The sequence below is a fragment of the Ambystoma mexicanum genome, chromosome 2q, assembly GCF_040938575.1.
Source record: "Ambystoma mexicanum isolate Mex_15411 chromosome 2q, UKY_AmexF1_1, whole genome shotgun sequence".
NCBI classification, from domain to species: domain Eukaryota; kingdom Metazoa; phylum Chordata; class Amphibia; order Caudata; family Ambystomatidae; genus Ambystoma; species Ambystoma mexicanum.
The window spans coordinates 1,270,627,542-1,270,645,152 of NC_090924.1; the positions used below are offsets into that span (position 1 = coordinate 1,270,627,542).

The 17,611-nt window shown below is 45.7% G+C and overlaps 1 protein-coding gene across 7 annotated transcripts in view; it reads right to left on the reverse strand.

Moving 5' to 3' along the window:
- LOC138570086 (diacylglycerol kinase delta-like) overlaps window positions 1-17,611 on the reverse strand; it is a 1,083,011-nt gene that overhangs the window by 456,406 nt on the left and 608,994 nt on the right. Inside the window, exon 1 of one of the 7 annotated variants that reach the window (XM_069648679.1) lies at window positions 2,367-2,884. The exons of the other annotated variants lie outside the window; for them this stretch is intronic. The gene's annotated coding sequence lies outside the window, so the exon portion shown is untranslated. Of the gene's footprint in view, window positions 1-2,366; window positions 2,885-17,611 lie in introns of those variants that run through there. 7 annotated transcript variants of the gene reach the window in all.

The following is a 17,611-nucleotide window of genomic DNA, read 5'->3' on the forward strand; positions in this document are numbered from 1 at the left end:
CGGGGCCGGAAGGAAAGGAACACAACAGCACAGGGATCCCAACATTGAATGCTTGCAGGACACCTGCCCGCTGGCATGTCAAGGTGTTCCGCGTGCACCATGCCATTGCTGGTTGGGCCTTTCTATGCCGTGGGGGCGCCCTTGTGCGGCCGCATCCTCTGAGCGCGCCTTGAGACAGCGCTGCCTAACAGTCACCTGGACTGGACTTGGTTTTCAGGGTGTCCACGATAAGCATGTATAAGGAAAAAAGACGGCTCTTAGTATGTGTGCACCCCTACTCTTCGATATCAAGGGAGTCCAGCAAGTGGGTTTCAGCAAAGATCGAACTACATTTCAAAACGTTGAGTGATAGGTTTTTATAACTTTAAAATAACAATGCACTTTTTCCTGTTGTAATTATTTAATCCAACACAAAATAGCACATTAAAATCATATTGCCACAGCAGAAAAGATATAAGCAAATAAATAAATAAATAAATAAACGTCAGCAACTGCAACCCTATAGGCTTTTCATAACACTATATAAAAAACGTATAACATGACATGCACTCACTTTCTCTTACAGCCGCGCAGAGGTAAAATGCATAGGACTCTCAGAGGATGTTTCCATCAACAGGATTACAAGGACAAATACAGCTCAGCGTACACAGGTTCTACTTTAAATGTTCTTGATCTAAATCGGCCTCCTCAATTGCATTCTCAAATCACAGGAACATACATATAATTAAACACTTTAAATACCAGCGCTCACTTCTTTGGTGGGGCTAAATGCTTACATCAATGAAGAATTCTCCTTTCAAATGATGACATTGTTCTGAAATGTGTAATCAAGAAAGCCATAACCCTTGGATCTGCCTCTGTAGAGCCTGTGCAGAGATAGAAGGACCGACCTTATTCTTTCATCTGTATGTGGAGTTCCTTAGTTCAGCTATATCTGAAGCCCTCTAGAAAACACCTAAATGAGCGCACTCACTCAATCACTCCCCCGCCCGTCCTTGCCCTCACCTCCTGGCTTGCCCATCTCGGCCTCATAATCAAACCCCTCCTCCGCCTCGCTGGGTGGCCTAAGCACCTGTTCACTCATCTTCCCATCTCCTACACCAGTGCTTTAAATGGGAAAAGGAAGTGCAGGTACTCACCAAACTACGAAGCTGGACACCCCGGCGCAACACTTTCGGCGCTGGCCGTTGCGGCGCAGCTCCTTGGGCGTGGGTCCCTTTTAAGCAGACCCTTTTGTTTTCAGGCAATGCCCAGTGAGATTAAATGATGTGCCAAGGATCACACACTTTGGTAAAGAAGTGTATCGGAGATCCTTTCACACCAACTTCCAGTCTGTTGTAATGCATTGTGTAAAGAAAGTTTGAATATTCATATAAAATGAGTCTTTTGTTTTTGCGTTATCAAACTAGCAGATATCAAAGCTGTAAACTAAGCTTTAGAAAAGGAGTTTTACTATTGCTCGCTTTCATTGCCTAATGAGAAATGCAGCTGGTAACTGGAGCAGTGTCCGAGTCGAAAATGTTCCACCACAACTCCAATAACTTCAACATTTACATATTAGAATAGGCAGTGCTAATAACAAACAGACATCTTTAAAAAGTAATTTCCCAGGCTTTCCAAATCAATCCCTGCCCCCATTAAAGGACACCAATGGCAACAGGTGAAGCCCACAAAGTGTTTGGCTCCTAGTGTGCTGAGGACACCGTAGATGTATGTTTGTCTCTCCTTTTATTCTACAGGGTGGGCTCGAAGGGACATTATGGACTCTGTGGGCAGTGGGGCGCGGAGGAGGGAGAGGGCGCTGCTTTGCCCAGCAAAGGATGCAGACGCTTAGTCCTTTAAGTTGTGATAAAGTGAAATGAAAAGCTTTCACTTTCACCCGGAAGCATAGTTGAGTACCAGTACTCTCAGGGGTTGAGAAGGGTAGGTACTCAAATGGTCAAAAATAACAAGTGGAGGGACTAAGGGCCGGGTAAAACCTGCTCATTTAAAGCACCTCTGCTTCCCCCCCCCCTAATTACCCGCTCAGTAACTCACCCTTACATTGCAACCTTCATCTGCCCACTCATACATTCCTTTCCCCATCTTTCATGCACTCCTCTGACTTCCAATTACTCACTCACATTCCCTCACCCACTCACTAGCGTTCCATTTAAGCACATATATCCACCCATTTATCCGATTCCAATATTATACATGTCTGAGCCTTCTAATAACTCACTCACTCACTCACTCTTGTTCCTGCCGCCACCACCGCCTGCCCACCCACTGCCTCGCCTAATTATTAGCCCACTTACATTCCTCATCACTCACCCAGTAGCTGGCTCACCGGCCGCCAGCCCACATGTCCGGCAGAAGGGACCTACCTCAGCCTGCTAGCGTGTGATCCTGGCGATGCTATTTTCCTGGGGGACATGGATGGTGTGATGTCCACTTCTTGACCACACATTCCTGTGGGAGCCACTGAAGCAGGTTTAATGTCCAGCAGTCTCCATGATTTCCAATGGCTGGCCTCTGGTTCTTTTTAGAGAGCCTCTGCGCTGACGCCAAGCACCAGGAAACATTTCAATGTCCGTGTCCGGGCGGCGGGCCAGGCCCGAGCCTGTGGCTGCCAGCAAGCTTCCTTTGCCGGGAACAGGGGAGCGGAGTGTCGGCTACCCCTCAGCCTCACGTGGATCTGTGGAGAGCCCCTCGCCGCGTCACGGCCGCGAGCACCAAGGTTTGGATGGCCGCTGGTGCACCCAAGGCAGCGACCTCCCCTCCCATGACCTCACCTTCCACCTGTCTTCCGGGCAGCCCGCTTTCCAAATGCTGGCGAAGGCGACGAGGATGTCAGAGCTCCAGCGTGAGTCAGTCATGGCGAATCTGCCGCTCTCTTGACACAGTGCCATGCTATTTCGGATGGCATTGTCACTCACTAGACAGAGGCTCTGGCCCAACAGGAGCTAAAAAAAGGATCACAAACGAACCCAGCTGAAATGTTGCAGGGAGGCGTGGTATTTACTCTCCCTCCGGGTAGGGCGTGCCATTCTGTTGCACACACACACACACACACACACGTTGCTGAACTGAGGACGGTACCCTGTCTAAATAAAGCAAGGCACACACTTTCCCCAGAAGCGCGCGATCAGCGCAGCCACGTCTTCAAGTAGTGACAATCGGACCACAACGACATCCTGCAGACAAGCTCAGGGTGGCAAAACCGCACCAGTCCTCTGGGCCTCTTTCCCAGCATTGATGTGCCCCAGAAAAACACACACACACACACACATACATATACATACATTCAGTCAAAAAACTTACTTAAAGGGATGTTATGGTTAAGTTCCACTAATAAAAACCTATCAAATTCAGTGAAAAAGCTTTGTTAAAGGGACGTTATGGTTACAAATAAAAAAAGAAACCACACATTCGCGCCACTGATGCACTGCTAAGACTAACACCTATGACATCAAAGATGACATCAAAAATGTCATCGATGGCAAGGCATCACATGCAAAATTAATTTTGATGAAAAGTCTCTACAAGGGTTGTGTATACTTTGTTTGGTAGCAATGTTATGTTTTTTAATATGTTTTTACTGCGATGTCTGCAGACTGCGGGCGCTGGTTGCGAATCCAACATGGCGTCAATTTCAAAACTTTTGACACACCTCATATTTTTAATTGACCAATCAGCGAGCACGTATGATGCAGGGACGTCATTTCACCAAAATGCCAGGGATAGCGGAAGTGACATCACACAACCCTTGATCCCCTGGTGACATCACAGGAAGTGATGTCATTTAACCCCACCCTGAAGTGATATTGCGGGATGCGATGGAATGCGACCTTTCACCCGTTGACAAAACAGGAAGTGCTATCACATAGCATTGTACACTACAAAAAATATGGTTACGATATCACTATAATGTGATATACATTTCATACAAGAATGGAACGCCATATGTATCGTTAAGATCAGTGTGTATAAGCCCATATTACCAAATTACTGTGAATGCAAGCAGACGTCCATGACCAAATGATAATGATGTCTTATTATATAGCACTTACGCTTAAGCGCTTCATATGGAAAAAATATACACCCAATATCACCCAACCTGTGTTGGTACTCATTTCTCGACCTCAGAAGGATGAAAGGCTGAGTTGAGGCATTTATGAACAGACTAAATCAGTGACTCACCCCCTGAAGTGTGCCTGAAATACACCTTTAATGAGTCTAGCAATTATTGTATAGAATTCCAGAAAGACACATTATTTGGTATTCCTAATCTTTCTTATTTGGGGTCGGTGCTGAAAGTGTTAGACTTGTGTCACTCCTTTTCTTAAGGGGCTTTAACAAGAAAGCCAGCTACTCCAGAACTAAAGAGCCACAGGGTGCTGGCCACAGCCCACGAGCTTGCATTACCAAAAAAAAAAAATCTTTTTCTTTTTTTTTCTTTATTTTCTAGAGGTCGCAAGGGTGACCACAGAGGTTGCAAGGGAGACCTCAGAGGTCGCAAGGGTGACCTCTGGCGACCCCTAAATGATGTCCCTGGTATGATGTCCGCAAAGCCCACACTGCTCTCCAATTCGTCCGGAAGCATCCGCGGACACCGAAACAGGTAACGAGTCAGCAGACAGTACCCACATATCACACATTTTTTTAGACCTACATTTTGACTATTTAAAACAAATTACAGGACAACTTTTCACCAAATTGACAAAAGCACGCTTTCGGGACCAAGCTGCCGCTCCTGGCGCAAGTTTGGTAAAAATTTGTCCAGCGATTTGGGCTGTAGACGCGAGCATAAATGTTTCCATTGTGTTTATGCGGATTTACACACATTTTGGTACCCCCCTATAACTTTGCCCCCCCCTGGATGAAACTGCACCAAAAACATTCTGAGCGGGCCATATACATTTTTTGCAAAGTTCGGTGAGGATTGGATCAGGGTAGGCAAAGTTATAAGCCGCCCAAAAAGTGCTCTATGAGTTGAGCAACTTAACCATAACTACAGGGCCGTTACCACAGGCCCTGTACTCTATATATATATATATTACATGGCCTGTGATATGCCAGATATGTAATGTCATCAGTGAATGAATTTCAGAGGTTTTTCTGTTTTACCTATTACCATAACGTCCATGCAACAATGTTTTTCCATTGAATTTCATAGGTTTTTATTAGTGCAACTTAACCATAATGTTCCCTTAACTAACTTCTTTCATTGAATATAACTTAGAACATGGGAACATGATTCTGGAGATGATAAATCTTTGTCTGACAAATAACAGTTTTCTGTTCAATAAGAACTGCTTCACTCAGTTGCAAGGTACAGCTATGGGAACGACTTTTGCTCCGTCATACGCAAATTTAACTATGGGCTGGTGGGAGAAGTTTAAACTCTGGACATCTACCAATAGTCACAACATGGACAAAGTTGTACTGTGGTAACGTTATATAGATGACCTGTTTGTTATTTGGGATGGAAATTGTCAAGTCACTTAATGTAAATGAATTTGATCTACAATTCACCGAGTGCCACAGCAAGACTGCTATCGTTTATTTAGATATTCTTGTAACTGTGGCACAAGGTGAATAAGTGACTGATCTCTATCGAAAACCTACAAGTTCCAACATACCATTACATGCAAAAAGCAACCACCCCACAGCCCTCAGCAGGTCAAGGTTGGCTGAGTGTTACATCAGAAGAATTTCATAAGTGTATGAAATGTAAGGCGTGTAAATTTGCTATAAATACCAAAAACTACCTCCATCCAATATTACTCAAACACATGACTATAAAATCCAGGATCACATGTGAAACTGAGTATATTGTGTATGTACTCACCTGTCTGTGTGACAAATGGTATGTGGGTAGTATTATTGGAAAACTGAAACTCAGGATACTCCAACACATAAGAGCTTTCAAAAATACCGACCCCACATACCCGATGGCCTTACATTTTCAGGAAAAGTGTGGAGGTAAATTAGAAGGTTTTGCCTATTTCGGGATACACACAGTTCTGAAAGCACCCAGAGGAGGCAATCGGGAGGTCCTCCTCAGACAATCCGTGACCAAGTATATTCTGGATTTGGAAACAAAGAAGCCATTTTACCTTGTGAGATATTTTTCTCTTGATAGACACATGCTATATTTTTCGAGCTCACTGGCCATTTTAAATAGATATATGCAGTTTACATCTGTGCCAGATCTTTACAAATATAAAAAAAAGACATGGGCCCTGTTAGATAATTGAGGTCACTAGGGCGCATCCATATGTTCATAGCATTAATTTGCTTATAACAATATAAGGTTACACTGCCGTATGTCTCTCAGATCCACATTGAAAACGGCAATTATAAAGCTCATACGAAGAGGCAGCTAAATAAATGCAATTCTCTGTAGGCTGTAAATACTACTGCATATCATCTATATTGTGACTATCAAATCACTATTGCGCGGGTTTTAACATTGTTGAGATAAGAGTAACACCAACAGTTTATTTGATGCTTTTTTGAATGTATACCAGTGTATTTAACACGAGAAACTATGGTCTGTAACACGTTCAAATATGGCGGATTTTGTAAATAAGCTTCTATGTATGTGCACGTTGCTCTATACACCAGTACCATAGAGAGCACAACTGTTTATAAGTCCTTCTTTTGTGTTTGTACCCAAAACGTGATCAAGCAGTCAGTTTGCCGTGAAACGCGTCTTTTGCGTGTTCATCTTTCTTCTGTCAATGGCTTTTATTTAATTAAAGAATAAACTTTGATGCTTGGAGAAAATTGGTTTCTGGACTCTGTGTTCAGCGTGGATCAGTCTCACTGGACTGCTTTTCGGAGTGCACTCCATCAATTTTATACCGAGGTATAAAGCAACTTTATATATATATTTTTTTTTAAAGGCTACAGTTCCCGCCTTATAGTTAAGGCAAAGCTTTGTGCATAGACTTTTCCCAAAAATCAATTGCTAATAACTTTTGACGGCTGGATGGATTTAGGCGACATTTTCCACCAAAACATTTGTCACGGGCCCACCGAACTTTACATTTTGGGAAAAGTTCATTAAAAAATGAAAAAGTTATTAAAACAAAAAAAACTGTTTTCAGGCCACTCCCATTCATTTTCACATAGAGAAAAAGTCCAATTTTGAACTGTTGTAGCGCAAAAGACGCTGGACAGATTTGGACCAAAAAAGAAACACCTTGGGTATAAAGCATTGACCTAATTACCATGACTGGTTTGGGGTAAATCCATCCAGTAGTTTTTAAAATATTTGACGGAGTAGGGGGTGCCCCGTGCTCCCAAGGAAAGAGGACGGTGGCACATGTTGAGTGCCATTGATGACGTCGAAGAGTGTTTAATTTTCGAGTGGGGGAAACGCACAAGAATCAGACATTTGTTACACTACCAGGGGAATTGGCCTAATCGGAATTGATTTCAGAGGAAATTATCACAAAAATAGAGCAGAAAAAAGGAAGTTTGCCTAAGTGATCACATTTACTAGGCATGGGGCAATGGGTCTTTGTGCCACTGGTGCAACATGTACAGTAGCCATGGCCAAAGGCCATGCCTAATGAGCCCCAAAGAAATTACATGTGCATGTTGTACCAATAGGTTTCATTGGGGCCCAATGGCCATGGGCCTTCGGCCAATGTCACTATATATGTTGCACCAATATGTTTCTTTGGGACCCCCTACCCATGCCTTCGGCCGTGGACACTGTACATATTGCACACATACATTTCTTTTGGGCCCACTAGCCATGGCTTTTGGCCATGACCATTGTACATGTTGCACTAATAGATTTGGGGCCCGCTAGCCATGGCCTTTGCCCGTGGCCACTGTACATGTTGCACCAATAGCTTTCCTTGGAAACCACTAGCCATGGCCTGTAACCATGATCACTGTACATGTTGCACCAATAGGTTTCTTTGGGGACCGCTAGCTATGGCCTTCGGCCGTGGCCACCGTACATGTTTCATCAATAGGTTTTTTGGGACCCACTTACCATGTCCTTGAGCCGTGACCACTGTACATACTGCACTAATATATTTCTTTGAGGCCCACTAGCCATGGCCTTTCGGCCTTTGGCCGTGGCCATTGTACATGTTGCAGTAAGAGATTTTTTTGAGGCTCACAAGCCATGGTCTTTGGCTTTGGCCATTGTACACATTGCACCAATACATTTCTTTGGGACCCAGTAGCCACGGCCTTTGCCGTGGCCACTGTACAAGTTGCACAAATAGATTTGTTTTGGGCGCACTAGTCATGGCTTTTGGCTGTGGCCATTGTACATGATGCTCCAACACATTTATTTGGGGCCCACTACCCAGCCACTGTACATGTTGCTCTAATATGTTTCTTTGAGGCCCACTAGCCATGTCCTTTGGCCTTCAGCTATGGCCACTGCACATGCTGCACAAATAGATTTCTTTGGTCCCCGGTAGCCTCAGCCATTGGCCTTTGGCCGTGGCCCCTATACATGTTTCAGCAATAGGTTTCATTGGGGTCCACTAGCCATGCCTTTCTGCCGTGGCCACTGTACATGTTGTACCAGTGGCACAAAGACCCATTAGCCCCTGCCTAGTGGATATGACCCTGCCAAGTAGATGCAATAACGTCTCCATAGATGTACTTGAAAGAAATCTCGCCACCTTAGCCTCCAGATCAAATCCCTTAGAGATTGTCAATGCTCAACTGAGTGCATTTAACCACATCCTAACTGAGACTGCCAACACTTATTCACCACTTACACTGCAACTCAACAAACATAGACCTGCTATACCCTGGTACACACAGAAAAACATAGATAGCAAGTGCTCCATATGCAGACAGGAAACATTCTGGAGAGAATCCCACTAACTCGCAGACCTCATCACCCACAGAACCCACCGTTCAGTGTGCAGGACACTCATCACAGCCAAAGTAAACTATTACACAACAACCATCATGGAAGCATTCACCAAGAACAGAGTGATCTGCCAAGTCTTGAAACACGGCACCAACCCTCTGCCAGGCCCAGCAATACCACAATCCACTGATAAACCGAATGTGTCAACTTCTTCACAGACACAATAGACAGGAGAAGACCACACATCAGCCCTGGACACTCCACTGATGTCCCACCCATACCATCCAACAACATATCAACGTATTACCCAAATTGACCTTTTACAATTGACCTTTTGCACGATTGACCTAATTATAGTGGTCCTAATTGACCTTCTGCACAATTGACCTTTATATTATTTTAGTTATTTTATATTTGTATTGGGTTAGTTTTGGATTATAAATAATATAAGGGGATTGGGTGGGAGGTTACGGGGGGTTAAGGGTTGGGTGGGAGGTTGCAGGGGGATTCCCCCCGCTTATATGTCCTAATTGACCTTCTAAATTAGGTCAATTCTCCCTAGGTCAATTCTCCCAAGGTCAATTGTGAAAAGGTCAATTAGTATACAACCCCCGAAGATCCTTCTCTTCAATGAAGCTCTCTTTGAATGCCAATTCCTCCACTGACCCCTAACTCTCCCCTCTTGAGCTCCCCCCCTCCTGCTCCTCTGCTACCTCGGCACACTTACATGTAATCCCCCGGGGCGCGTCCCCTATGGACAGCGCTGCGGGTGCTTACCATCAAGATGTGCGCTTAATCATTTCTCTTACATCCAAACATACGTTGACTTCAGTGTTTGTTTTGCCCAATGTATTTTGTTTGCAGTGGGTGCCTTTTTTCCTGAGGTACTTAAATGATTGTTACTACCTTTGCTGGGGTGAACTTTGTAGCGGTCCTTTAGTCGTGGCACGAAGCTTGCCATGTCAAGGGCCTGATTCACAGAAGCGTTATTATAATGGCACAATCCCATTGGAAAACAGACTGTAATTAAGGCCCTAAGCCTGCTATCTTCACCAATGCTTGTCCTTCTTTGCTCCCTTTTGCCATGCTTGTCTCATCTGTGATTTTTGTTGTGTATGCCACTGTTGTAGTTTGTTTGAAACCTCCACCCCCCCCTCTCTAATTTCGGAACATGAAACACTAATTTGAATTTCTCTCCCTGAACAAGGATGATTTTTACGAGATAATATACAGTGACATAAAACACGTTTGCAATGTATTGGCAGCTATATTTCTGAATTTATTTATTTATTTGCATTTTTATAGCGCACAAGGCAGCCCCTGGTCATCGCAGAGAATGCTGTTATGTTTGTAGCAACACTAGCAGTGCGTACCATTATTATGTATTACAGGTGGTTTGCACAGCACCAACTTGACAGCACCGAGCAACCCTGTAAAAAGACTTTCTGCACTGACAAAGATTGATAGCTGGCGTGAATACATACAGACAACGGCGTTAAACAAGTGTCCCATTTAGTCTGTGGATTGAGTGCATGATAATGAGGGCAGCGCAGTGCCTAAATTAAGCACCCAAGCCATTAGCAGGCAGGCGCCGCGTCCATTATGTAAGAGAGGGCGGAAGCCTGCTGCACGGTGTACAATTTGCTGCAGTGCACTTCAAGCGACTTCAAGGCTGCTTCTGCCGGATGTGAATTGCGGCTGCAGCCTTCGGCTCTGCACATGTATTAGGCTCTGACTCCCATCCGCCCTGTCCAGTACATGGTAACGAGGGGAGATAATGGAGTCGGGGTCTAAAACAGCTGATAGACCCTCACCCTAATGAATGTTGCAGAGTACGCGGGGGCGCAAAGGCGCGGTATTCAGTTCCCTTTGGAGGCGGTGGTGCTGAGGGCAGAACCACCTGGCGTCCTCGGGGGAAAGCAGTGCACGGCGTGACAATGCACCCACGTCTCCTTGATCTGTGAAGCAGAAAATATGCCCCTCGACAACTGACCGCCCAAAAAAAAAAATGGAAGCCTCCTGCCAACTGGCAGGAAGAGTTGACCATCACATACTCAGATGCCTACAACAAGAGAAAAGCCCGTCGCCGCAGTCCGACTGGGAGATGTCGCTTTCATGTCCGGTCTGTGGCACAGCTCCCTCTGCTTGGCATTACACCTACCTTAAATATGTTTGATTCGATTTTCTAGTTCGCGAACTGCAATTATGAAGCTAATTTGAAGGGTGCAATCACCCAACAAACATACAATATCACAAAATTACAAACTGAAAAGATTAAGAAGGAATCCAAACGTTCTAAAAGAGACACCAAATAAAAACAATAATTGACAAAGCCAAGAGTTTTGGCATTTTTTGCAGGCATAGAGCAGGCGTTTGCCAGGCACTGCCCCAATGACACTACCTGCCAATAAAATGGCAACAGCTGCGAGTGCCTGGGTGTACGATAGCGGTGCCCAGGCATTGCCTACAAAAGAGACAAACCTCTTGCCTTTGCAAATGCTTATTTTTAAAAATGAAATAAATGACAGGAACAGATGCGAGAACGCACATATTGTTTATAAATCATCAAGTGGCTGAAAGCACATTTAGGCAAGACATTTTTATTACAGGTGAAGCTGATTTATAACTGAAATGTAGCCATTAGCTGACATAACCGCAGAGTTGGATGTTATTGCATGATGGAGCTAGCTCCAAGCAATCCCTGGCTTTACTTTTTTATGGGTGGGGGGGTTGGTAGTGGGTGGGTTCAGGCCGAGGGATTCGCAGGGCCCTGGGCGTCCAGTGTGTGGCTAAAAAGGTAAACAGCACCAACAACCTGTGTGTGCCTCCTTACATCCCACACCTCTCGCACCTGTAAACACATGCCAAATTCTTTTTGCTTCATATAATTTTATAATTGTTCATTTACAACACGCTTAATACCAACGAGTCGTTTCTAAGTGTTGGGACCGGGATTCGAACCTGAGTTGCTTTGCGTTGTCTTGCTTCCAAGACAAGCGCCGTTCCTGAGCTATCCTTCCTCCCCAGAAGTCCCATATAATAGACCAAACTAAAGAACATCCACTTCCAAACAGTTGCATAGCGATGGAAAAAAGTTACACACAAATGCATAAGCCAGAAATCAAAACAAGCTATAGGAAAGAAAAGATATGGAAATACATGCACTGTTAAAACTTCAAGTCTTTTGTTTGCTTTCATTCCCTAGCACCAAAACCCTAATCCAGATGCACTAAAAATGTTCATGTTAATTTCAATGAGCCTCATTACAACGAGTGCGGCCCCGTAATGAACGGTGCCGATAAGGGACCTAGGAACTTGGGCACAACTTGCAGCCCTCCAGATGTTTTGGCCTACAACTCCCATCAAGCCTAGCCAGTATAGTCAATGGCGAGGCACCATGGGGGCCGTAGGACAAAGCATCCGGGGGGACACAAGCTGCTCCCACTGTTCTAGGGAGAATAAACACATCAGCATTTTCTAGGGCTTTGAAACGGTTTGATGATTGCAAAGAAATGGTATGATATGATATGGCATTTATAACGCGCCTACACACAAGTGTTTCAAGGCGTGACGAGGCAAGGGAGGGGGAACAGAGGAAAGACAGAGACAACGATCTTACTAGGCCAAGTGACATTGAGATTGCGCAAGTGCAGGTGTTGGGGGAGGGGAAAAGTGCCAGGGGAAAGGGGAGGCGGCAGTGGTGTACACGGGATCAAAACAATAACAAGAAGTGCGGCCAGCAGGTGGCAGGTGCAAGGCTAAGTGCAGACAGCAGGTGTCCAGAATTGCAGGTAGGGGGAGTTGTACTCCACTTTGCCAGTAAGCTATCCACAGCTGTACTCGTCTGGTGCCTTTATCACTGCTGACCAACCACAGTCAGCTTTTGCTCACTGGCACACTATACCTTACAAAACCCGCTAAATTAAATGAATGAATATGTAAAAACATTGCAAAGTGAAAAGAACCAAGTTGGTGAACAAAGACACCGACACTGAAACGATCACTTACAGACATTGGGCCTCATTACGAGTTTGGAGGTACCCCCAAACCGGGAACCGGGTCCCGGAAATAGGGAATTACTGGGCCATGCCGACTTTGGCGGGCCCGGTAATTCCCATTCTCCATAGGGCCCAATGAGAATGGGGAGGATGTGAACAACGGGCCCGTTATTATTAGGGGTGAGACTGAATTTAGGAATCAGTTGACCAATGACAAACTCTGTTGTATTGTAGAGACTTCCGTTCACCAGTGAAGCGATTGTTTGCATTCTGCATTCAGGAGATTTCCCTGGTGCCTCTTTACAGCTTTACTTTATAAGAAAAATAGATGACGCTCATCAGGAACCAGTCAAATATCTCATAGGAGGGCCATGAGAGACACTTGGACCAGAATTTCATTGCAGTGACTGTGGGGGTCCACCAGTGATCGAAGTGAGCGGGAGCGGCCAGAAGCGGTGTTCCACTACTTTTATTTTCTGTTTACCATTCCTCTACTTTTTACGACCATATTCACAGGTCTATATGGAGGATTTGTCCATATATCTCCCTGTGCAAGTGTAAAGTTGTAATAGGAGCCTAAGTTACTATTCACTTAGACTACTGGAATGCCCTACCCGTAAAGCTTGTCACATGTTGCGATATGCTTCCACCTAACCTCTCCCTGCTGAAACCACAGTTCCATGGCTTTTTTTGGTACACTCCCAGTAACAGAATCAGCATTAAAAGAAGGCACACTAGACACATCTGGGACTTCTAGGCACTTCCCTTCGATTCCGATGTCAATATGTCCTCACTGTACAAACGAAAGGATTGTCAAGTATTCTACAACATTCAAAACCATGAACGCCAGGCAGATAGTTCAGCGAGTTAAGTGCTTGCATCAGCCACCTGTGTTAAGTCTTCAAGTTCAAATCGTGGCAGGGATCACGTATCCCGTCATCCTTCCAGTGTCGAGAAGACACGCTCTATCCATTTTGGTCATAGTAACACCTATCTTTACATCACTTAGAAGTGTGAGGAATCCGGGATAAAAGGCTTGGTAAAATGAAGAGGTTCTTGTTATTCACATCATTGAAACAGGAGAAGACTGCTTAGGGACCGGGTCACATAGACCCTACGCACAAGTTCAAGTGCAAGGCCCAATGTCTCTGGACACAACTGAAACATGCAGTCGTGCTGTCCAGTACTCATTGGGCAAACACAGTTTTCCAAATTATGTTTAGAGACTTTGGGCCCGATTAATAGAAAATGCGCATAGAGCCCGCAAAGCACACTGTGCGTAGAACTACTTTGTGCCTACCTGCACTCAAAAGCATGTTCTGCGCGTTCTGCGTATTCATGGAATTTCAACCACAAAGTAATCCTAGGTGCTGTAACGCCCATGACACGCTCCCACATAATGCAAAACCAGCGACAAATACCGACCTCTGTGCCTACCTTATTCGCACCATCAAGCACCCCGGCAGAACTGCGGGCTGTCCCCCTGCAAGCAAGGCATCCCCCCAGCAGCTCTGCGTACGAACCCCCATAACCCAAAACTGCACCCTGATAATCTGCATACCATTTAGCGTAACTCAAGGCAGCAGCTGATAAACCTGCATTCAAAACCCCGTAATTCAAGGATACACCCCATTAATCTCCATAAGAACCCCCCTAACTCCAAGCCGCATCTCAACTACGTGCCCTCACCCGTAAATTGCTTCGTAAACCTTACCGTTGCGCGTTGGATCCTATGCGCACAGTGCCCAGCGTCTCCTATAATGAGGCGGTGAGTCCACGAGGATGGCGTGTAACTTTTCCCATCATGCAATTGCGCATTGGGTTGCATGAATTTGGTTTGGTTTGCGCTTGACTGGGCATGTGATGACACTGCGTGGCCCGTCCATCAACATGCCCATGTTCTCCCTCATTTTGCCGGGTGAATGGGGAATATGCACACCCGCCCCCTATTTTTTTCCGTAGGCCAGTACAACACTTTGCGTGGGGTGTCGCCCAAAGAGCTTGATTGCACGAAAAGACGTGACAGACCTGCACCGAGTCCCTGCAAGGTCCCGGAAAGGCACGCAATATCGGTTCCATGAATTGACAAAAGGTCAATTGCCCGCTGAACATTGCGCAAAGTCACTTTTCATCACGCAAAGAATTCTGTAAATCAGGCCCTTTGTAGGGCACTAAAGGTCGCCATGGCTGCCTGCTTTTTGGCATCAAGGCTGGTGGGTCGCCTTCTGCTGGAGATTATTGTATGTTTAACTATGGATGGACGAACTTCCGCCAAAGCGACCTGTGAATATTCGCAGGTCACAGACCCAAACATTTGGTGATGCGTGAATATTTGCTGGTGACTATTGATGGTGCAAATCAGAGCTCCCGAAAGCACCCCTGTGCCGCTCTTCATCCCCCACTCCTCGCCATGCCCACCCCCCCCCCCCCCTTCCACTGTCCGTTTCCGTTTCCGCAGGGGCTGTGCTGGAAGTAGATACACGTTTGACCATGCCCATTTGCTCAGCGGGGGGGCCTGCCAGGCTACAGCAGGGCAATGCGGGGGGCACGTTACATGGCCATGCGTGGGATCACAGCAGCCCAGCCTTCCTTGATTAATCTTGGGTGACCTCAAACTACTAAGGGCGGATGTCTGAAAGGTTTGGATGGACCTCAACCCACTCAAAACTCGAGTGGTTTGGCAAATCCCCAAATGCGACCCCCCAGCGCCATATTTAACCACTAGACACATTGTTGGGCAGCTGTCTGGGAGGTATGCCAGGACATTTTGTTCCTATTTTTGTTCTTTAATTCTCTTGTGTTGCCACACAAGTGGACGCTCCTTTTACATCTACCCAACTATGAGGAACTGCCCCCACGACTCATTTATTTCTTCCTGGAAATCTAGGACAAGACGCTGTTTAGAAGGCATCTGAATAGCTTCCTTTTTGTTTAGAAGGCTTGCCCACCTGCCACCATCCACTGCTGTCAATCACAGCTATAAAGCCCACTTGGCGTCAAGGCGCTTCACTTGCATAGATAATAACAATAATATTAATACCATGTAATTACAATATCTAGAGGTTCAAGTCCGATTTCTCCCACTTCAAAACATTTTATGAGAATCTGTTATTACTGCCCAATTTAATTGGACTACATGTATCAACTTCCTAAGAACGAAGGACTGAGCCAGGCCTGCCTAGATTTCAGCTTGTAATGTGCGGCGTGCCCCATATCAGAGGCGCCTGTTTAACACACGAGCTATCCACCCAGGTTTTTGATGACTTCTTATAGTCTTGGAAGTCCAGTCAGTAGGTGTGTCTCCTCATAACACTTGATTTAATAACTAAGCGAGCATTTGTAACCAGAGAAACAGTTTCCTTCCTGCTTCAAACCCATTTCACATATTTAATTTGGAATGCAAATTACCTCAACAGCTCTTAAAATCAGGCAATAAAAGGTATTAATAAAGAGAACAACTCATTCACTCACCGCATTTGAAGAGTGTTATCCTTTACCTGCAAAATCTGATCAACAGATCAAAAAAATAACGATTACATATTAGTACCTGGTGGGGGCGTGGTTTAGGCGTCCCAGCCAATAAGGAGGCTGGGAACGAGGGCATTACTATATGCTTATTCAGTTGCTCTGAGCCTCCTCAGTGCGTGAGGCTTCCATCTTCCCTATAGGTTTACCATCATGCACTCCCTCCCACCCCATCCCACTTACCTTGTTTTTCATTCTCCTGTGCCGGGAACGCTTCTCATCCCGGCACGTCCCACCGCTCTACTCGCTTCATGGAAATTGAGATGGGACGAATTAGTCCCTTCTCACCCGGTCCATTGCAGGCATCTTTAAAAAAAATGGATGTATTTGCACAACTTAAAAGTACTAAGAACACTAAGCCCCTCGCTGGGGTGGGCGTTACCACTTCAGGTAATGCCCCGGGCCTGCGTTAACCCCCTTTTGCGAAGCCTCATGGCATTACCTGAACCGGTAATGCCCCCCCAGCGAGGGGCTTATTGATTAAATATTCTACTTGGGTCCCCTCATGGTCGGTTCAGCAGATCATGTGACTAATCCGAGTCTTCTCGTGTCTCAGTGTCTTCTCTTGGAGTTGTACCTGAACTCATTACTGGTTGCATGCAGATCCACTTTGGGACAGGTCGGATCTCCTGCTACTTCTTAGGTAGGTATCGCTTGATCTTGAACGTCTTACGGGAGGACATGGTGAGATGCTTCCATCCTGACAGTACAGTTAGGCTCATTACAACCTTGCCTATAACCTGGCGGTAAATCCACCAGCATATCGGCAAATGGAATTAACATTATTGCCACTAAGTCCAGAGGTATTACTGCCGGATTATGAGTGCCGGTATGTGACGTTAGGCCCCATTCCACGGAGTTCCATAGGACTCCATGGGGGACGTTGCTGCCACTACCGTTGCCGGAATTACCGATGCCTGTAATACCAGCGATTTTTGCCAGTAGAGTGGCGGGATTACCTGCAGCTCTTAGCTGGAAGTGATTCCTCCACCCCACCGGCAAACTTGTAGATGGCCAGTGCAGAAACATGCTGGTAGGCGTTAATATCGGCACGTTAATACTGCACCGGCAAACTTGTAATGAGGCCCAATGGCATGGACTACCACCATGGCTTTGAAGCATTATGTCCAGATTGGCCGGGGTTGCCTACATATTTTGTGGCCCACATGCTGGAAAGCTGGTTGCAATTGTTTAAGTGATCAAAGCAGGGCATTGGTAGGTGGCCCTTGCAGTGCCGGTAAGAGGC